Source organism: Stenella coeruleoalba (genome assembly GCF_951394435.1).
Source record: "Stenella coeruleoalba genome assembly, chromosome: 12".
In the NCBI taxonomy this organism is placed as follows: domain Eukaryota; kingdom Metazoa; phylum Chordata; class Mammalia; order Artiodactyla; family Delphinidae; genus Stenella; species Stenella coeruleoalba.
Window position 1 is genome coordinate 45,317,839 of NC_137158.1, and position 23,227 is coordinate 45,341,065.

Here is a 23,227-nt window from a genome sequence, read left to right on the forward strand (position 1 = left end):
TGTGGCACATATATACAATGGAATATTACTCAGCCATGAAAAGAAACGAAATTGAGTTATTTGTAGTGAGGCAGATGGACCTAGAGTCTGTCATACAGAGTGAAGTAAGTCAGAAAGAGAAAAACAAATACCGTATGCTAACACATATATATGGAATCTAAGAAAAAAAAAAAGAAACCAAAAGTTTCTTCTTTCATGAAGAAACTAGAATAAAGACACAGACCTACTAGAGAATGGACTTGAGGATATAGGGAGGGGGAAGGGTAAGCTGTGACAAAGTGAGAGAGTGGCATGGACATATATACACTACCAAACGTAAAATAGATAGCTAGTGGGAAGCAGCCGCATAACACAGGGAGATCAGCTCGGTGCTTTGTGACCACCTAGAGGTGGGATAGGGAGGGTGGGAGGGAGGGAGATGCAAGAGGGAGGAGATATGGGAACATATGTATATGTATAACTGATTCACTTTGTTATAAAGCAGAAACTAACACACAATTGTAAAGCAATTATACTCCAAGAAAGATGTTAAAAAATAAATAAAGTCAAGGCAGAATATCCTGAGATTGCCACAAAAGCACTGAAATGCCTGCTTCCATTTCCAACATCCTATCTTTGTGAAGCAGGGTTTTCTGCAGTGACAGCAGCCAGAACGAGATTATAGAGTAGACTGGACATAAGCAAAACACTTTGGGTGTCACTATCTCCCATCACCCCCAGATGGGATGATCCAGTTACAAGAAAACAAGGTCAGGGTTCCCACTGATACTGCATTATGGTGAGTTGTATAATTATTTCATTATATATTACAATGTAATAATAATAGAAATGAAGTGCACATTAAATGTAATGCACTTGAATCATCCTGAAATCATCCCCCCGCCACAGCACGGTCCATGGAAAACTTGTCTTCCACGAAACTGGTCCCTGGTGCCAAAAAGGTTGGGGATCACTGTTTTAGGTACTTTGGGAGCTGGGTACATATTTTTGAACCATGTATTTAAGGACAGTATTACTCTTAATCCTCCGAATGAGAAGCTTGCCACACAACCATTCCTTATACAAGGTATCTGGTTCCATATGCAACAGTCCTGATTTCCAATGTTTTTGTCCTGTGTCTAGTCCTTGGTTTAGTGATTATGGCTATTAAAGCCAACATTGAAGGACATGATAACTGTCACTTGGTAACTGGTAACTGAACAGCATTGGGTCAGCATTGGTACTAGAGCCATCTTTTCTAGATCTGCTCCCAGAGTCCCTACACAGGCATGGTGTTTCTTCATGTTTGGTCTTTGCTTCCTTTCAATGCTTCCACCTTCTCCCCATGGCCCACTAGGAATTTCTAACCATTTGGGGATTTTTCCAATGTTTCAGTATTTATATTTACCAGGCCCATGACTATATGTTTGTAATGTTAATTTCAAAGCCATCTTACAAATAAAATATTTTGATTCTCCTGACAATGTCATGTGAGATGAGGAAACTGAGGCATGAAGAGGTTCTATGATGTGTCTGAGTCACTTGTAGTTAGTGTCAAAACGCAGTCCCTGCCTCATAACTCGGAATCGAGCCCTCACTTCACCACCATTACTACTGCATCATTTGCCTGGCTGATTAGACTTGTGTTTGAAATTCTTTCTCACCAGCTTTGTGATTTTTACAATATGTTCGTTAAACTCTCTGAATTTTAGCTTCCTTGTTGGTAAAGGGGATATAATAATATCTATTTCATGGAGTTACTTTGAGAATTAAATAAAATGCTGTATGCAGAGTAAAAAACCTAGAATAAGGTAAGTGTTCAAACATGTTAGTTCTTCCACTCCTCTCTCTTGGGTATGCTTCACATAAGGTAGTTCCTCTAGGTCCACAGAGGACTTTTGAAGTTACTCTGTAATTCAGTGGTAGGCCAGGAGAGCAGAGCATATTTAAGTATTAGTAGGGTGACAAAATTCAACTTAATCATGGATTTATCAATCATCTACTACATCCCAACACAGAGCTAAGTGCTACAGCACAAATGAAGTAGCACTAGCCGAGGAATTTTGGCAGTGAGAAGAACAAGACTGCTGATAATTTCCTAGAAAATAGAGAGATTCCAAGAGGGGCCAGTCTGCCAAGTTTAATAGAGCTCTTTGTAAATTCTCCAAAATAAGTTCAAATAAAATAAAACAATTTTAAAACTCATAAATTTTATAGTTTACTCTTAAGTAGCACATTCCACCAAACCCCAAAGTGTTATCTTTGTAGACAATGATACTGTGTCCAACCTACATTATTACATGCGGTGAGGGAGGGACCATGGAAGAGCCAGTCTCATAAGGAACCAAGGGACGAGAGGTTAAGAAGTGTGTTAGATAGTTCTGCTTTGTTTCATTACTTGAATCACCTAGATTGTAAAACATCCTAGGGTAGGAATAGCCATCTTGTATTTTCTTCATCTTTCTCCTTCAGTGCCTGGGACTAGAAATACTTGTTGAGTCAAATTTGGTTTAAACCATAAGAAAAGAGAAGAATAAATTTCATTATTATCAATATGAACTAGTCGCTAGGCACCTGTGTGAGACAGCGTGGGGAGTGAAACAGCCCAGGGTTTAGGATCAGACACTTTGGTTCTCATTCTGTCTCTTCTCTCAATCTTAGGCAGTAACCTGACCGCTCAGGGTCACAGGGTTCCAGTTTTTAGAATGGGAATTATGCCATCTATCTTCTAGTATTATTGAGAAATTAAATGAGATGAACTATTATTGTATATACAGTAACAAAGAAGTAATGATTTTTGAGTGTTTGATATGTATTACACACTATTCTAAGTGCTTTTTCTTTATTAGCTCACTGAAATTTTACAACTTAAGGAAATGGGTGTATTACTATTATTCCTATTTTGGAGATGAGAAGACAAAGACATAGAAAGTGTTGTGGTTTTTTTTTTAGTAAATTTATTTTATTTTTGGCTGCGTTGGGTCTTTGTTGCTGCTCATGGGCTTTTCTCTGGTTGTGGTGAGCGGGACCTACTCTTTGTTGCGGTGCATGGGCTTCTCATTGCTGTGGCTTCTCTTGTTGTGAAGCATGGGCTCTAGGCATGTGGGCTTCAGTAGTTGTGGCACGCAGGCTCAGTAGTTGTGGCACACAGGCTTAGTTGCTCTGCGGCATGTGGGATCTTCCCGGGCCAGGGATCAAACCCGTGTCCCCTGCATTGGCAGCCAGATTCATAACCACTGTGCCACCAGGGAAGCCCCATAGAAAGTTTTTTAAAAAACCTTGCCAAGGTCACACAGCTAGTAGTTGGCTGGGCAGCAACTCAAACTCAGGCAGCCTTGCTCTAGAGTCTGTGTTCTTGACCACGCCCCTTTGTTGCCTCGCTCCATCATGGTAGATCTTTTCAGGCCCATTTCCCCTGGTCCTGGACTCTGATACAAAAATGCAACAGATCCTGCCTCTTCAGAAATAAACAGTTACACTGAGAACACAGGATAGACGCATGAAGAAAGAAACCACCATACATGATAGAAGTTGTCAAATGCCAGAGGAGAGGTATGACTACAAGCCCTACACACATTTGAAAGGAAGGAATGAATTGGGATGGGGAGTCAGCAAGATGTTGTCATGTACGTGAAACCTGACTTAGGTCTTGGAGGAAAAACAGAACTAAAATCAGCAGAGAGGATTTGGGAAAGTTATTTCAGATAGTGGGACAGCAAAGACAAAGGCCTCTGTGCTCAGGAAACAAGATTCAGTGCCAGTGGGAAATGTTTCTATATGGGAACGCTGAGATTACAGAATCATGAGGCAGGTTTTTGTTGTTTTTTTTTTTGCGGTACGCGGGCCTCTCACTGTTGTGGCCTCTCCCATTGCTGAGCACAGGCTCCAGACGCGCAGGCTCAGCGGCCATGGCTCACGGGCGGGCCCAGCCGCTCTGCGGCATGTGGGATCTTTCCCAGACCGGGTCACAAACCCGTGTCCCCTGCATCGGCAGGCGGACTCTCAACCACTGCGCCACCAGGGAAGCCCCAGGAGGCAGTTTAAAGTCATTCTGTAGAATGTTTTAAAAGCCCACAGAGGAGAGAGGACCTCCTGCTGGAGAGCCGCCCTGCATTTATGAGTGGCTGTGTGCATATGTGCGTGCCTCCAAGTCCTGCCAAGTAGGGCTTTCAAAAGGCTGATGAGACGGCAGGTGTATAACATGAATGGGAAAGCTAGATAATGGATTGCAGGAACACACAGAAGTCTTTGGTACACATACCTACATCCAGACACCTCCAGTTATTCCAGCGATGATTATCTGGTTGGTGGATGCTCCATGGCCTCTCCACATCTACTGCTGTCCTTTTAGCTTGTTCCCTGCTCTGTTAGCACCTGGGGGTAGAGACAGAGGCAAAGTGATCTTCCCATTAGTCTTTTTTTTTTTCTCTCTACTCCTCAGTATCCGTGGTTAAAAATTTGTGTTTGAAGAAGCATATTAGGTATGATCAGAACATTTCTTTCTTTTTTTTTTTTAAAGTACTTCCAGTCTTTTTATTAAACAATTTGTTGATGAAGGACAGAGCTCACATGTGAGCCTAACCCTGGAATATGTAATTGCTAATTCCCTTTGATCAGAGACGGACTTGTAAATTGGGGGCTACCCACATGTACTTTCACGTAATGTTCTTGTTTCTGATCTGGTTGCTGAGGATTTTAGGTTGAGAGTGGTTAAATGTACTCTTTTAAAAAATGCTATATATTGGCCTTTTTACAACCATATGATGATTATTCATCATTCTTACCTTTGCTACTCCTTGAATATATTAAGCAATTGCTGCTTCCTCCTAAGTTGAATATAGATTACTAGGAGACCTGAGTAATTCTCTAGCTGCAGAGTACATGTAAGGCTCTAAAACAAAAAGTGTTGTATTGGAAAGATGAAAAAATAAATTGATGGGAAAATGAAAAAAAATTTCAACGTAACAGATTTGCAATGCCAAACTCCTTTTTAAAAAGTAATATTTCATTGTCGTTTCAGGCTATTATTAAGAACGCGTATGAAGTCTAAATAGACTGTAGGAGCCCAGTCCTAATACATCATTAACACTAATATGTATTTGATAATAGTAGACATAAAGATTATTCAGTCCAGGGCTTCCCTGGTGGCGCAGTGGTTGAGTCCGCCTGCCAATGCAGGGGAAACGGGTTTGTGTCCCGGTCCGGGAAGATCCCACATGCCGCCGAGCGGCCGGGCCCGTGAGCCATGGCCGCTGAGCCTGCGCGTCCGGAGCCTGTGCTCCGCAAGGGGAGAGGCCACAAGAGTGAGAGGCCCACGTACCACAAAAAAAAAAAAAAAAAAAAAGATTATTCAGTCCAAAATAGCTAGAATGTTCATCTTTCACTTGGGTCCACTGGATGCAAATATATTTAGAGCGCAAAGCTACACACACACACACACACACACACACACACCTCTTTCAAGAAAAGGAAAACCTTTAAAATTTTATATGTACTTGGCTAATAGCCAGCTACCAAATCTATTGTATTTCTTCTCTGATTAACATGCTTTCATTCATTATTTCCAGTTCTTCCATTTGAATCCTTGTCAACACTTCCCCTCACCACCCCAATATTGCCCAAATAGTTTTAGAGAAACCAGAGAATGAGTAAAGTTCATTCAGTTATTTCAGGACATGCCACACATCAATAATATCCACTTATTAGCCAGAAAACTGGCTCCATTGCTCAGAGAACTTCTTGGCATGTTCATACACCTGCTGAGACCTCAATATAAAATAAAACAAAACAAAGCCTCAACTACTCTTTCTCAATTTGTTTTGATAAACCAGAATTATTTCTAAAGTTCCCAAATAAACAGAAATCATTATAATTATGAATAATTAACATGCTAAACTCAAGAGGGCACTCAACATTCATTACACTGTAGAATTCGTCCCCTAAGGGTAGTACCTTCAATTAGTTCAGTTTTTACAACGGAAGAAAAATGTGACAATCAGTAATTGCAGATACTTAGTACAAGGAACAAAACAAGCTAACTTGCCTTTAAATCACACTCTCTCAGCCAGCAGAGGCCCTGCTCTCTTTTAGATTCTTAATATTTGTTCTACTTCCAGAACACAGAAAAGCAATAGATAATAGAAAAACACACTGCCTTCAAAGACGTAAGTAGATGCACTTCAGCTTTATCAGCTATTCTAATAGAGCAGCTTAAAGTAGAAGGTAAGATATCACAATAAATGGTTTTAAAACAGAATCTTTTAAAAGACGTTTTATAAAATATATCAACATATTTATTCACTCAATTTACAAACATTTATTAAGCACTTACAATGTGTCAGGGTAAATGTGCTAAATGATAGTTACATTGTAGTACAGGAACTAGCCAATATGGAGAAAAGGGAACCCTAGTAAACTGTTGGTGGAATGTAAACTGGTGTAGTCATTATGGAAAACAGTATGGAGGTTCCTCAAAAAACTAAAACTAGAACTACCATACGATCCAGCAATTCCATTCCTGGACATATATCTGAAGAAACAAAAACACTAATTCCAAAAGATATATGCACCCTAATGTTTATAGCAGCATTATTTACAGTAGCCAAGATATGAAAGCAACCTAAGTGTCCCATAAACGGATGAATGGATAAAGAAGGTGTGGTATACATACACACACAGGAATATTACTCAACCATAAGAAAGAATGAAAATTTGCCATTTGCAACAACATGGATGGACCTGGAGGGCATTATTCTTAGTGAAATAAGTCAGAGAAAGACATGATATCACTTATACGTGAAATCTAAAAAATAGAACAAATGAATGAATATAACAAAACAGACACAGACTCACAGATATAGAGAATAAACTAATGGTTACTAGTGGGAAGAAGGACAAGATGGGGTAGGAGATTAAGAGGTACAAATTACGATGTATAAAATAAATAAGATACAAGGATATATATAGCAAAGAGAATATAGCCAATATTTTATAATAACTTTAAATGGAGTATAATCTAAAAAATATTGAATCACTATGTTGTATAACTGAAACTAATATATTATAAATCAACTATAATTTAATAAAAAAATAAAGACTGAAACATAAGAAAAAGCCAATGATTTCTTTAAATAAATACACATTTTTATATACAAATTTGAATATAGCAACACATTTGTATATTCTTACAAATATAAAGTTTGAAGTATATTTATAAAATGAAGCTATTCAGTGTTATTCCTCAAATTCAACTGCAATTGAAATTGCAATACATCATTTTAATTAAAAAAATTAAATCACAAAATTATTTAGATTTTCTTCTTCCTCAGAGTCTCCTCTATAAAAATCATAAAAAATTTCAACCAAAATATATCCATTTTCTTTTGCAGTAATAAATGCTATACAATTATTAGGGGTTTTCTTAGGCACTTATAGAACTAAAATATAAGTCAAGTTGAAAATGGTTTAGCAAATAGTAACTACAGTTGTGTATGCAAGTAGACATTTTTGCTCTGGTTCAACATCAAATTGACAACCATGGCCCAAGAAAGGGTTATCTTTTATTAGCGGCCACTTTGGGGAGATACATTTTATCTTCCATTGAAGTAGAGGAAAGAACTCATTAGATATGTGGTACAAGTGGTTTCAGAGTGATAAATCTCAAGTTACCAATTCCACTTTTAATGATTAGTTGCCCGAGTCTTGTATTTAATTAAAATGGTTATATTAAATGCTTATATTTAATTTAAACATAATTAGCTAAACCTCAATATTACTGCCTCATCCGTTTTGAAATTAATTTATAAAATAGCTTAAAAAGTGCTGTAAGATTTTAATATTAAAATAAATCACGATCAGTTTGTATCTTTTGTTTGTTTCAGTTGTGAACCCACAGTGAGCTGTTTATATTAGGTATGACTGCAGGGTCTCTGGCAAGACTAACATGTAGTAGAATCAAATATTGATATGCCTTTGATGTTTCCTTTATACATGTGACATATACTTTAACCTCATAGGCAAAGATAGTCTATAGACAGGATATGATTATTTAAACTTTAAAGGGATCTAAATATAAATTAATTTTGGCCTTAATACATTTAGGAGGAGCCACTGTTTTTAGCAGATGATTCATAAGTGTGTAACAATCAGTGTAACAAAACTTCCTTTGTGTCAGTCTAATACATTCTGATTTTAACTTCTATTTAAACAGACGATATATATATATATATGTAACTTAATTAAAAGTTACATATATATATGTAACTTTTATATACATATATATATGTAACTTTTATATACATATATATATGTAACTTAATTAAAAGGTGAAGGTAACACATTTGCCTGGCCTATTAGTAACTAAAATCTGTTCTTCCCAATATTAATATCTTTTCATACCAATATATGCAGAATTTTCTAATATTTCATTAAAACCTGGGCCTTCTACTCTCCAATGAATGCTTATAGTTGGGAGAATCTGTTTCTACCATTCTCTCACATTAGCTCAAACCATCTGCACCCTTCTCCACCCCTGGCCCCGACCCTTTAGGAATTTTAATTCAGAACATAAAATCTGACTCAGCTTACACATCAAGTGAAGCTGTGTAGAATATTTCTCCTCTTTTCACACTAGTACTATTATGTGGCATTCCAGGATGCCTTCAAGCTATAGTGTACCTCAATTACCTCAAATGCCATCTGCTTCTGTTTCTTTCAGTCCTTCTCCCTGGTTCCCTAAACAATGAACAATAGATATTATTACTCAAGAGCTAGACTTAGGCTCATTCTCTGCAAAGAATGTAGGTAACATATACTAATATCCCTCCTGTTTAGATAAGACAATATGAGATTGTGATCAAAGCCAATTATGTATTGATTTACCATTTATCATTTCAACTATCAACCATTATCTTAACTCCAAACATCCTCAGAAAGTCCAAAGGATTGTAACTGTCTCAAAGTAATCACAATGGAGAGGGACTATTTGAGAAGCAGGAAGGTACATCTGCTTTGTTCATCTTGCTCAGGCCTTTAAAATACCATCTGTTTTCCATTCTTTTCTGGCTACCATCTTCCCCTAGGCTAAAAGATTTTTAAATGACTGGGGAAAAAAAAACCTTGAAAAACTAGTTTGAGATTTTAATTCAGCATTTCATCTGCCAGACAGTGAAATGCAGTTAGCCGCAGCAAGTGTTCCTAATAGATAAGGGAATTTGCTTCACATATAATTACATTGAGTCTAACGGTAGACATAGCCAACCATATCATCTTCATACTATTAGAAGTGCTAGTAAGTCTGAAAAGAATCCATTTTGAGGAGGGTCAGAGCTACTTTTATTTTACTTCAAACCAGGGTTATCATGGAATAAAACTGATAGTTCTTTTGGAGGAACAGTTTTTGGTATATAAGAAAAAAGTATTAAAGAGTAAATGAAACTGACTGTTGTGACTGGCAGTTAAGTTCAGGCATTTTGTGCGCTTTTGTGTTTGCTTTGGAATGTTAAACAGGTTGGGTTCTTTTAGAAAGAAAACATTTTATTCAGAACATTTTCCCATGAAAGCCCTCTTTGACAAAGTGTCATTTTTTGATATATTAGTACATGTATGCCCACATTTTATATTCAGAAAAGGCAAGCAATGTTTTAACAACTTTTGACAAGCATGGGGAATTAAACTACCACAGAATCGACTCTCAGTGTAATACTATAGACTCTTATATTTCCTATTTTTGTATTTCTTCATGGCAGGACACAACATTTTAATTATATAAATTTCTGGTTGAAGAAAGAGACATTGAAGATGAGTAATTAGAATAGGAAACTTCAATTCATCAATAAAATACGTTTTAAGCATAGAATTCTGAATTTGTTGAGAAACAGAGCTACAGATATAGCATGCAGTGAAATATAAATAAGTAGCAGGAGATAAGTCAAAGAATTTTCTAGAAAACTAGCCAGGAAATCTCAAGAAATTTAACTGCTTCTTCATTATACTTACAAGTTACCTACTAAATTACAAATTTCAAAACCAAACCATCCCTCATTTTTTGGCAGTGCAGGCTCTGCCTATTGGAATCTCACTTGGGTACCCACAGGTACCTCCAGTCAGCAAACTGCTTCCAATCTTGTGTCCCTGACTATGACCCTGCAGGACAGGGTTCTGGCTGCTCTCCAGCCTCATCTGTCTCCACTCCACGCTGCCCTTGTTCACTCATTCACCCAGACCTTCTTCCAATTCCTTGATTACGTCAGGTTCTTGCTCCCCTGCCTAGATCACTTGGCTAATTTCTCCTCTTCTTTTCAATCTCAGCTTGGATGTCACTTCCCTCAGGAAGATCTCTCTGACAGTCCTCTCTCTAGGTGTCCTTTCTCTAGAGCCTGTAGAACCCTGTTCTCTCCAATCCAATTCCCTGTCATATAGTGATGCCATTGTCTCTTTATTTGCAGACTGTAAGCTCCATGAAGGCTAAGACCATGTCTATCTTATTTACTGTTAAATATCTACTTCTTAGACAGGTGCTTGGAATATTCTCGATGCTCTCGAACACTCTGTTAAGCAGGTTAGTGAATCATTTGAGTGAAAATTTCATATATAACCAATGACTTTTTTTCCTTTTGGTGACAATACAAACTATTAAATATAACCACTTTTACCAAATATATTAACTTATTTGAGTCGGCAGTGTTAATGTTATTGCTCCCATTTGATTATTTGATTTAGCTGGAATAAGTTTCACATTTTAGTTCAAGAGCTTTCTCATACCACCTTTCTCTATAAAGAAAGTGCAACGTGGATAATAGCCATTGAAATGCCATTCTTGGATTTGAGTTTAAGATACAGACTTCAAATGGTAAAACGAGGGTAGATTGAAAAGGGGGAGAAAATATTTATGGAGATTAATGTATAATATCTGAAAGAGCTGAAGGTCTTGCTTTACTATCTCTCTGTTAGTATAATCTGATAACGTTTAGGGAGATGTTACAACTGGAAAAAAAAAAAAAAGAAAATTTGAGATCAATACCCATTAGTGAGTAGGGAAGTGGAGTTGGAGAAGAGGGCATCTTATGAATATTGTTATCAGATAACCAAGAGCTGTAATAATCTATATACTCTTTTTTCTTATTAGTTATCTATTTTATACATATTAGTTTACACATGTCAATCCCAATCAATCAATTCATCACACCACAACCCCCACCCCCCACCGCTTTCTCCCCTTGGTGTCCATACGTTTGTTCTCTACATCTATGTCTATATTTCTGCCCTGCAAACCGATTCATCTGTACCATTTTCTAGGTTCCACATATATGCGTTAATATACGATATTTGTTTTTCTCTTTCTGGCTTACTTCACTCTGAATGACAGTCTCTAGATCCATCCACATCTCTACAAATGACCCAATTTCATTCCTTTTTATGGCTGAGTTATATTCCATTGTATATATGTGCCATATCTTCTTTATCAATTCGTCTGTCGATGGGCATTTAGGTTGCTTCCATGACCTGGCTATTATAAATAGTGCTGCAATGAACATTGGGGTGCATGTGTCTTTTTGAATTATGGTTTTCTCTGGGAATATGCCCAGAAATTGCTGGGTCACATGGTAATTCTATTCTTAGTTCTTTAAGGAACCTCCGTACTGTTCTCCATAGTGGCTGTATCAATTTACATTCCCACCAAGAGTGCAAGAGGGTTTTCTTTTCTCCACACCCTCTCCACCATTTGCTGTTTGTAGATTTTCTGATGATGCCCACTCTAACTGAGGTGAGGTGATACCTCACTGTAGTTTTGATTTGCATTTCTCTAATAATTAGTGATGCTGAGCAGCTTTTCATGTGCTTCTTGGCCACCTGTATGTCTTCTTTGGAGAAATGTCTATTTAGGTCTTCTGCCCATTTTTGGACTGGGTTGTTTGTTTTTTTAATATTCAGCTGCATGTGCTGTTTATATATTTTGGAAATTAATCCTTTGTCCGATGATTCATTTGCAAATATTTTCTCCCACTTGGAGGGCTGTCTTTTGATCTTGTTTATGGTTTCCTTTGCTGTACAAAAGCTTTTAAGTTTCATTAGGTCCCATTTGTTTATTTTTGTTTTTATTTCCAATACTCTAGGAGGTGGATCAAAAAAGATCTTGCTGTGATTTATGTCAAAGAGTGTTCTTCCTATGTTTTCCTCTATGAGTTTTATAGTGCCCAGTCTTACATTTAGGTCTCTAATCCATTTTGAGTCTATTTTTCTGTATGGTGTTAGGGAGTGTTCTAATTTCATTCTTTTAAATGTAGCTGTCCAGCTTTCCCAGCACCACTTATTGAAGAGACTGTATTTTCTCCATTGTATATCCTTGCCTGTCATAGATTAGTTGACTATAGGTACGTGGGTTTAACTCTGGGCTTTCTCTCTTGTTCCATTGATCTATGTTTATGTTTTTGTGCCAGTACCATATTGTCTTCATTACTGTAGCTTTGTAGTATAGTCTGAAGTCAGGGAGTCTGATTCCTCCAGCTCCTTTTTTTCCCCTCAAGACTGCTTTGGCTATTTGGGGTCTTTTGTGTCTCCATACAAATTTTAAGTTTTTTTGTTCTAGTTCCGTAAAAAATGCCATTGGTAATTTGATAGGGATTGCATTGAATCTGTAGATTGCTTTGGGTAGTAGAGTCATTTTTAAAATATTGATTCTTCCAATCCAAGAACACGGTATATCTCTCCATCTGTTGGTATCATCTTTAATTATCTTACATCAGTGTCTTATAGTTTTCTGCATACAGGTCTTTTGCCTACCCAGGTAGGTTTATTCCTAGGTATTTTATTCTTTTTGTTGCAATGGTAAGTGGAAGTGTTTCCTTAATTTCTCTCTCAGATTTTTCATCATTAGTATAGAGGAATGCAAGAGATTTCTGTGCATTAACTTTGTATCCTGCAACTTTACCAAATTCATTGATTAGCTCTAGTAGTTTTCTGGTGGCATCTTTAGGATTCTCTATGTATAGTATCATGTCATCTGAAAACAGTGACAGTTTTACTTCTTCTTTTCCAATTTGGATTCCTTTTATTTCTTTTTCTTCTCTGACTGCCATGGCTAGGACTTCCAAAACTATGTTGAATAATAGTGGTGAGAGTGGACATCCTTGTCTTGTTCCTGATCTTAGAGGAAATGCTTTCAGGTTTTCAGCATTGAAATGATGTTGCTGTGGATTTGTCATATATGGCCTTTATTATGTTGAAGTAGGTTCCCTCTATGCCCACTTTCTGGAGAGTTTTTATCATAAATGGGTGTTAAATTTTGTCAAAAGCTTTTTCTGCATCTATTGAGATGATCATATGGTTTTTATTCTTCAATTTGTTAATATGGTGTATCACATTTGTGTATATTGAAGAGACCTTGCATCTCTGGGATAAATCCCACTTGATCATGGTGTATGATCCTTTTAATGTGTTGTTGGATTCTGTTAGCTAGTATGTTGTTGAGGATTTTTGCATCTATATTCATCAGTGAAATTGGTCTGTAATTTTCTTTTTTTGTAGTATCTTTGTCTGGTTTTGGTATCAGGGTCATGGTGGCCTCACAGAATGAGTTTGGGAGTGTTCCTTCCTCCACAATTTTTTGGAAGAGTTTGAGAAGGATGGGTGTTAGCTCTTCTCTAAATGTTTGATAGAATTCACCAGATTCAGCCATCTGGTCCTGGAGTTTTGTGTGTTGGAAGATTTTTAATCATAGTTTCAATTTCATTACTTGTGACTGGTCTGTTCATAGTTTGTATTTCTTCCTGGTTCAGTCTTGGAAGGTTATACCTTACTAAGAATTTGTCCATTTCTTCCAGGTTGTCCATTTTATTGGCATAGAGTTGCTTGTAGTAGTCTCTTAGGATGCTTTGTATTTCTGCAGTGTCTGTTGTAACTTCTCCTTTTTCATTTCTAATTTTATTGATTTGAGTCTTCTCCCTCTTTTTCTGGATGAGTCTGGCTAATGGTTTATCAATTTTGTTTATCTTCTCAAAGAACCAGCTTTTAGTTTTTTTGATGTTTGCTATTGTTTTCTTTGTTTCTATTTCATTTATTTCTGCTCTGATCTTTATGATTTCTTTCCTCTGCTAACTTTGGGTTTTGTTTGTTGTGCTTTCTCTAGTTCCTTTAGGTGTAAGGTTAGATTGTTTATTTGAGATTTTTCTTGTTTCTTGAGGTAGGCTTGTATAGCTGTAAACTTCCCTCTTAGAACTGCTTTTGCTGCATCCCATAGGTTTTGGATAATTGTGTTTTCATTGTTATTTGTCTCTAGGTATTTTTTGATTTCCTCTTTGATTTCTTCAGTGATCTCTTGGTTATTTATTAATGTATTGTTTAGCCTCCATGTGTTTGTGTTTTTTACTTTTTTTTTCCTGTAATTCATTTCTAATCTCATAGCATTTTGGTTAGAAAAGATGCTTGATATGATTTCAGTTTTCTTAAATTTACTGAGGCTTGATTTGTGACCCAGGATGTGATCTATCCTGGAGAATGTTCCATGCGCACTTGAGAAGAAAGTGTAATCTGCTGTTTTTGGATGGAATATCCTATAAATATCAATTAAATCTATCTGGTCTATTGTGTCATTTAAAGCTTCTGTTTCCTATTTATTTCCATTTTGTATGATCTGTCCATTGGTGTAAGTGAGGTGTTAAAGTCCCCCACTATTATTGTGTTACTGTCGATTTCCTGTTTTATAGCTGTTAGCAGTTGCCTTACGTATTGAGGTGCTCCTATGTTGGGTGCATAAATATTTATAATTGTTATATCTTCTTCTTGGATTGATCCCTTGATCATTATGTAGTGTTCTTCCTTGTCTCTTGTAACATTCTTTATTTTAAAGTCTATTTTATCTGATATGAGTATTGCTACTGCAGCTTTCTTTTGATTACCATTTGCATGGAATATCTTTTTCCATCCCCTCACTTTCAGTCTGTATGTGTCCCTAGGTTTGAAGTGGGTCTCTTATAGACAGCATATATATGGGTCTTGTTTTTGTATCCATTCAGCAAGCCTGTGTCTTTTGGTTGGAGCATGTAATCCATTCACATTTAAGGTAATTATCAATATGTATGTTCCTATTACCATTTACTTAATTTTTTGGGTTTGTTTTTGTAGGTCCTTTTCTTCTCTTATGTTTCCCACTTAGAGAAGTTCCTTTAGCATTTGTTGTAGAGCTGGTTTGGTGGTGCTGTATTCTCTTAGCTTTTGCTTGTCTGTAAAGCTTTTGATTTCCCATGAAATCTGAATGAGATCCTTGCTGGGTAGAGTAATCTTGGTTGTAGGTCCTTCCCTTTCATCACTTTAATTATATCATGCCAATCCTTTCTGGCTTGTAGAGTTTCTACTGAGAAATCAGCTGTTAACCTTATGGGAGTTCCCTTGTATGCTATTTGTCATTTTCCCCTTGTTGCTTTCAATAATTTTTCTTTGTCTTTAATTTTTGCCAATTTGATTACCATGTGTCTCGGCATGTCTCTCCTTGGGTTTATCCTGTATGGGACTTGCTGCGCTTCCTGGACTTGGGTGGCTATTTCCTTTCCCATGTTAGGGAAGTTTTCAACTATCATCTCTTCAAATATTTTCTCGGGTCCTTTCTCTCTCTCTTCTCCTTCTGGGACCCCTATAATGCGAATGTCATTGCATTTAATGTTGTCCCAGAGGTCTCTTAGGCTGTCTTCATTTCTTTTCATTCTTTTTTCTTTATTCTGTTCCACAGCAGTGAATTCCACCATTCTGTCTTCCTCATCACTTATCCGTTCTTCTGCCTCAGTTATTCTGCTATTGATTCCTTTTTGTATAGCTTTCATTTCAGTTATTGTATTGTTCATCACTGTTTGTTTGTTCTTTAATTCTTATAGGTCTTTGTTAAACATTTCTTGCATCTTCCTGATCTTTGCCTCCATTTTTCTCCGAGGTCCTGGATCATCCTCACTTTCATTATTCTGAATTCTTTTTCTGGAAAGTTGCCTATCTCCATTTCATTTAGTTGTTTTTCTGGGGTTTTATCTTGTTCCTTCATCTGGTACAGAGTCCTCTGCCTTTTCATCTTGTCTATCTTTCTGTGAGTGTGGTTTTTCTTCCACAGGCTGCAGGATTGTAATCCTTCTTGCTTCTGCCGTCTGCCCTGTCGTGGATGAGGCTATCTAAGAGGCTTGTGTAAGATTCCTGATGGGAGGGTATGGTGGTAGGTTGAGCTGGCTGTTGCTCTGGTGGGCAGAGCTCAGTAAAACTTTAATCTGCTTGACTGCTGATGGGTGGGACTTGGTTCCCGCCTTGTTGGTTGTTTGGCCTGCGGCGACCCAACACTGGAGCCTACCTAGGCTCTTTGGTGGGGCTAATGGTGGACTCTGGGAGGGCTCACACCAAGGAGTACTTCCCAGAACTTCTGCTGCCAGTGTCCTTGTCCCTTGGTGAGCCACAGCTGCCCCCTGCCTCTGCAGGAGAAACTCCAACACCAGCAGGTAGGTCTGTTTCAGTCTCCTATGGGGTCACTGCTCCTTCCCCTGGGTCCTGATGTGCACACTACTTTGTGTGTGCCCTCCAAGGATGGAGTCTCTGTTTCCCCCAGTCCTGCCGAAGTCCTGCAATCAAATCCCACTAGCCTTCAAAGTCTGATTCTCCAGAAAATCCTCCTCCCTTTGCCAGGCCCTCAGGTTGGGAAGCCTGACGTGTGGCTCAGAACCTTCACTCCAGTGGGTGGACTTCTGTGGTATAAGTGTTCGTCAGTTTGTGAGTCACTCACCCAGCAGTTACGGGATTTGATTTTGCTGTGATAGCGTCCCTCCTACGGTGTCACTGTGGCTTCTCCTTTGTCTTTGCATGTGGGGTAGTGTTTTGGTGAGTTCCAGTGTCTTTCTGTTGATGATTGTTCAGCAGGTAGTTGTGATTCTGGTGTTCTTGAAAGAGGGAGTGAGAGCATGTCCTTCTACTCTGCCATCTTGAACCAATCTGCCCAATCTATATAGTCTTGAAAGACCTTAAATTTAATGAAGCAGCTGTGGATAACTAAATTATGATTATGACAAATTCAGGGAATTGGTTCAGAGTTCCTTGCATCTGATATGCAAACAAGTAATCAAAGTGGAATTATATTAGCTCACCTCCTCAGACCACTTCTGAAATACAGGGGCCATTTATTAAGAATACTCAAAACAACAGCATGACATAACTGCTTCCATATTTCACAAATGCCTTTGGCTAAGGGGGAGGGTGGGTGAAGTTGGGCTGGGGAGGGTGGGTATGAGGGGAAGGACACAGAAGGAAGCAAAGGAGCCACCTGGAAAGAGATCAGTGTAGCTCTTCTTTTAAAAATTGCCATAGCAGCACTCTCCTTAAGTCAAGATTAAAAATGTGATGAGCTTATGGAATGTTATCATCCACAGCAAAAGTAATATAAAAATAATTTTTATTCCCACATAAATTACTTAACACAGCAGCCACTGGTTTTATAGACTAATCCTGGAACTGATGGTCCATTATGTATAAGAGATTCTTTCTCTGTATTTTCTTAGTCTTAGGCTTTCAGTATTTCTTCATCTCTTTAGTAAACTCTTATTCTTAGAAATATATTGAAATAGTTCACCAGAAACACACATAGAGTTTCTACTGGCTCTCTTCTGGGCTTCCTGGGGCCATTATGTGGGTGGTGGCTGAAAATAATCTCAAAAACAATAATAATGATGAATAAATTAAAACACGGTGTATATAGTCCCCATCAAACAAATACATTTGTTTTACTGAACTGTATTTTCATCTCAAAGACTGTTCACCCCATCATCACCTCATTCCAAAATGCTTCTTTATAGCAATTCTCATTTCAAAAGGGTGCTTCAAATTGATTCTGAGGAATTTCAGTTCTTCACACTGTTTTCTGGCTCTATGCTTTTTTTTTTAAATCAGATCAGCAGAAACAATGTGAAAATACCTGCCACAGTAATTTCAAATGTTTACCATCTACCAAATTATACATAAATGATCTATGGCTGCAATGCGGTCCTTGAGTGAAGAACTTTTTCAGGAAAGACAAACAAATGTTGTTGAAAATATAAATGGATATGTTGCAAGAAGAAGACACTTGTAGCATTTGCGGAAACTTAGAGTTTTTGTTTTTATTTTTAATCAGAACCGAGAGAACATTTCTGAAAGAACTAGTCTTGCTTTTCACAAGAGTTTTGCATTCACAGAGTGTTATATATACACACTCGCCTCCTCCTCATAGGGGTAGACATCACTCAACTAAATGCTACAGGGCTGCAACTGGCAACGCGGTCCGATAGGCAGCAAAGCATTTACTGGATGGACACGCAGGGTAAAGTGATAAAACATCTATGCCCCCACCCCATGCCAACCCCCCAAAACAAAGAAAGGTATAATTGTTGAACATGTATAGGTTTTTAAAAAAGCACAGAGAAAGGCTCTGGGCTATAAATCTATTTGTATGTCCTACATACCAATTCTGTTCTGTGGTCTTAACATACATGCTAGTCACTCTTAGGGACTGCTGTGCTCCACGAGGATTCTATTGCATCCAGAGCTGAGAATCCTGCTCGAAAGCCTCTTCTGCTCTGTGAATTAGTGACAAACTCCCTTCCCATTTCTTGTTTCAGTCACCTGTGCACATCTGCATTTCCCTCACAACCAAGGAGGCCTTTCACCAGGGCTTGAAGGTTTTGGTATATTTTCCTACTCCATTCCCCATTCTGTCCTCAGAACTGGAATGTAGTTTGAATGTGAAGTATTACAGATTTTAACATTCAGATTCAAGGAAGTAAGTATGTATCAAAATAATGTTTAAATTTATCATCTAAAAGAATAACACTTGAAGTAAGCCTTTTGCATGGGTTTGCAATTTTATAGGAAATAAAATGGTATAAAAAGAAATGGAAAAACGTATCCTTTTATTTTTTTAAGTTCAGTGTATTTCAGACTTAAGCCTATGGGAACATAATGACACAGTATTATAAACACTCCAATATTTCTAAAGGTTTGACATTTTTTTTTTTTAAGGTTTGACATTTTTAAAGACTGTGTATAATATTCAGGTGGGGCTCAAATGGATCAAACCACCCCGGCTGCTGTTTTGTAAAGCAGCATGTTCTATGGTAGCGCAGCTAAGGGCAGCAATATCCAACCTCAAAAGGCAATAAAGACCACTCTTAAATGTACCTTATTTCTAAACTATGGTGGCATATTATAGCACTCTTTGTCAGCACTTTATTGGTTTCACAAGAATAAAAACAAACACTGAGGTCTTTACTCTGAAATTCATTTCTAGAATTTATTTTACTAACAAAGGCCTTATTCCTGTGAGAGGTGTTCTAGTTATAAAAGAAGAATCTCTCTTGGTAAAGCTTATTTGCTGTTTGAAAGGCTGTATTTATTTGACATTCTTAATTTATAAATGTGCTTTAAAAGCAACAGACTCTGTAAAATCATGCTTTTCCATGATCCATATGATAAACCAAAAGAAGGAAATTTACTGAAATAAGAATAGTTTTCTGTATCTGGGCAAAACTGATGCATTTATGCATTTATATGGGAAGAAAAAAGAAACCCTAAACTTTGTTTAAACATGAAAAAAAATTGGAATAAGTCCAATTTGCATTCAGCATTGTTCTAGAGGTTATTTACCACAATTGCATATTCATTGAAGTTTTGCCGAAACATTTACTCTTACTTTTTCCTTTCTTTTATTTAAGCATACAACAATAGGCAGCTGATATCAGTGCTTCTCTTAGCTGTTTTGATTTTGTATTGTATATACATGAACTCAGGTTGCCTCAAAATAATAAAAGAAAATAAGGTAGATTTCCAAAGCAACAAAAGAACAGCCTATTTTGCTACACTGTTACTGCAGAATTGTGTCTAGGAGAATGTATGTTTAGATGTGAAAAATGGTTTATGAATCATAACGAAATCCATTTACTGATCAGCCCTGCCTATGGGTGACAAAAGGATGACAAACACAACAAAGAACATGGTAAATGGCCACCAAACCAAACAAAATCTACTCTGCAATTATTTATGCAGCAAGAGTCCACTTATTTTGGCTGCCTTCTGAATCAAGAGGGAAAGATGAATGGTGGCTGGAAAAGTGAGAACACCCCTCGTCCCCATCCTCCAACACTAGGAGGTTAACAGACTCTCCTATACAGACATCCACAAATGCTAAGAAAGGGAACTGGCGACAGGAAGAGGCCCCTTTTAGAAAGGTATCGTTGTGAAGCTTTAATTTCCCAACTTGTTTTAAGATGTTTTCCGTTTTTCAGGCTGAAATTTTTCAGAGACAGGATTCAGGAAAGCCAATTAAACATTATAGGACAATGGATAGATCAAGGTATAATTCTCTTTAGGGTAAGAAAGCTGTCTTTATATAAAGCCTGTCTCACTAGAGGGGAGAGATGAGAGAAGAAAGGCTCTTAGAGAATAAGAGTAATGAGTAGCTTTTTATAAAATGTCATGTCAAACAGGAGTCCTTCATGCATTTTTGAAAAAGAAATGAGCAATATTTACCATATATGTGACAAGCTATTTGACAGCATACATTTTGTTTCTTTTTACATATATTTAACCATTCACGGGGACTGTGTGAGTTGCCCAGAACAAAACCTTTTTGGACATGAGACATGGTTGGGGACTCAGGAGGCTGCCAACTCCAGGTTTTTGTCATTAGACTCCTAAATTCTCTCTAGAATGTAAGCTCTCTGAAGGTAGATTTTGTTCTGTTTTGTTTCTGTTTTGCTAGCTGCTTTATCTCTAGCACCCATAATCAGGCCTGGCAGTAAGTATGCAATAAATATTTGGGGTATGAACAAATGAATGTAGGCTAGCTCAGACCCCAAGTTCTCTGACTTTGGCTACTATAGGGAGTTACCAATTCACTGAGATGTTAGCATGTGTCACACATGTTGCCAAATACTAATGTTGACCTTAAACAAATAGGCTGCAGCAAAGATGGTTTTATTCAGGATCAGCAGAAAACTGCAATTCAGGGTCTGCAACCATTGCGAGCCATGTGCAAGTCCCCCCACCCGCTTCCAGGAAGGGGAGGAAAACTTTTATAAAGGAGAAAAGGAAGTTGGGAGGGCTACAGGAAATAAAGAGTCCATGGCTTTTCATTGGCTGAGTCCTTGCCAGGAAAGAGAGGAGTCTTCCTTCTTCCTGCTGGCTCTGCTATTGTTTCAGGGCGTGAGAGCTCCCCGTTCTCATCGCCCAACTCTATTTAATTGAGGTTTCTGTTTATTAATTTTTTTACACTAATCGTTTAATTCTCACAAAGGCTACGTGATAAAAGCACTATCATCTCCATTTTAGAATTAGTTGTGAAGTAGCAGAATTAAAATGAGGTACTTAAGTAACTTAAACTCTTGCAACATGTAGAAGATAGAGAAAAAAGTCACCTTAGTTTAAGTCCAAAGCTTAAACTCTTCCTTACTGTGCTAAATCCTGGCTCAGTCCTGCTTAGCCGATGACTCTGATCCATCCGTAGTCTCAGTCTTGTCTTTATTCTGATCCCTAGTCTTATCTAAACTCTGCTCTAACTCTGATCTTGGGATTTGTACTGCACCTGATACAAACTTCTCTTCAACACTCCAATGTCTCCAGTTCATCTGTGTGGGGCTGTCTTAGTCAGTTTTGGCTGCCATAACAAAATGCCATAGATTGTTGGCTTTAACAACAGAAATTTATTTTCTCACAGTTCTGGGTGCTACAAGTCTGAGATCACGGTGCTAGCACAATCATGTTCTGGTGAGACCTCTTCCTGGCTTGCAGATGGCTGTCTTCTCACTGTGTGCTCACATGGCCTTTTCTGGGTATGTGCACCTGGGGAGAGATCGCTCTCTCTTTCTCGTCTTATAAAACCACCAATACTATTGGATTAGGAGCCCACCCTTATGACCTCATTTAACCTTATCAACTCCTAAAAGCCTTATCCCCAAACACAGTCACACTGGACGCTAGGGTTTCAAAATATGAATTATAGGGGAACACAATTCAGTCCGTAGCAGGTATCCTTCTGAACGAAATAATCTGGGACAGTAACAACCAAGCATATCCTATTTTTCTGCATTTAATCACATGATTCACTGTCACACTTGCGGAAATAACTTTTTTGTCATCTTTTGGGTTCTTGTAATGTTTTGGCCTCAGTAATTTAGAGATTAAATATTCAGATCTTAGGCAAATGTGTACTGGATTTGAAGAACCGTTAAAACTCAAGTCATTTGCTGATGCAATCATCCAACAGTCATCTCTTGGGAATTCCTCGATTTTTCCAGAGTCTTCATTCTGGCCATCCCATGATCAGAGTTAGTATTATAGAGGAAAACACAGATTTGGGGGTCATATACCTGAGTGCTAAGCCTCTTTCTATGTGTATGACCTGGAGAACATGGTGCACTTCACAAAACATACATTAAAAAATTATTGTTGTTCAAAGTCTACCAAACCAAAGATACCTCTTGATTACCCAAGGGAAATTTTATAAGTATTATGTGGCCTAATATAGTTTCCAGTGGTCATCACATCTGTGTGCTGCTTTCTTTTCCCTATATGTAATTTTGAGAATCCCTGTTCTGAGTGGACAATGATCAGAGGGTCAATACAACTCTTAATTATTCCTTGAGATATTGTAAGTATTTCTTGGAACTTTCCAGTTGGATCTTAGGATCAGAAATCATATTCTGACCTAGTTATTACAAAGGTTCCTTACTACAGGGGAAAAAAAATGAAGCCTGTGACAGTCTCTCTTTGGTAACAATGGCCTTGTTTTCTGAACTGGTATTAAGCTTCTATTGGGGTGGCAGTGAATCTTGTATAAGAATACAACTACATGGCATCATGACCTGCACCAAAATCCCAAAATGCTGTTGTAGATTTGACCATTGTAGACATGACTAAACATCAAAAAGTCTTGGTGCAGCAGTGTGAGCATCTTGTTTTGACAAAAATAGACCTGACTTATGAACGTCCTTTCTTCAGGGAACTCAGGGAAGTCTAATTGTGTATGTGTGTATGTGTGTGTTGTACGCACATGCTGCCGTGAATTGCAAAGTTCCTGTGGAAGGGAGATATTTCTTTACATGTTTCATTAGCATAATTACATTTTAAGATACAATAGTGGGTTTTAAAATATGTGATTAAAAAAATTAAAATGTGTGTCTACAGTAAATGCAAAGCCATTACTTAAAACAGAATGAGAATGTGTGCAAGTCATACATATTGCAGTATTTATAGGCATTTC

The 23,227-nt window shown here is 37.7% G+C and overlaps 1 protein-coding gene across 3 annotated transcripts in view; it reads right to left on the reverse strand.

The window, feature by feature from the left end:
* The window catches only part of HS3ST5 (heparan sulfate-glucosamine 3-sulfotransferase 5), a 289,600-nt gene that overhangs the window by 114,239 nt on the left and 152,134 nt on the right, over nucleotides 1–23,227 (reverse strand). For all 3 annotated transcript variants that reach the window (XM_079939649.1, XM_079939650.1, XM_079939648.1), the window contains exon 3: nucleotides 4,241–4,353. The gene's annotated coding sequence lies outside the window, so the exon portion shown is untranslated. The remainder of the gene's footprint in view (nucleotides 1–4,240; nucleotides 4,354–23,227) is intronic.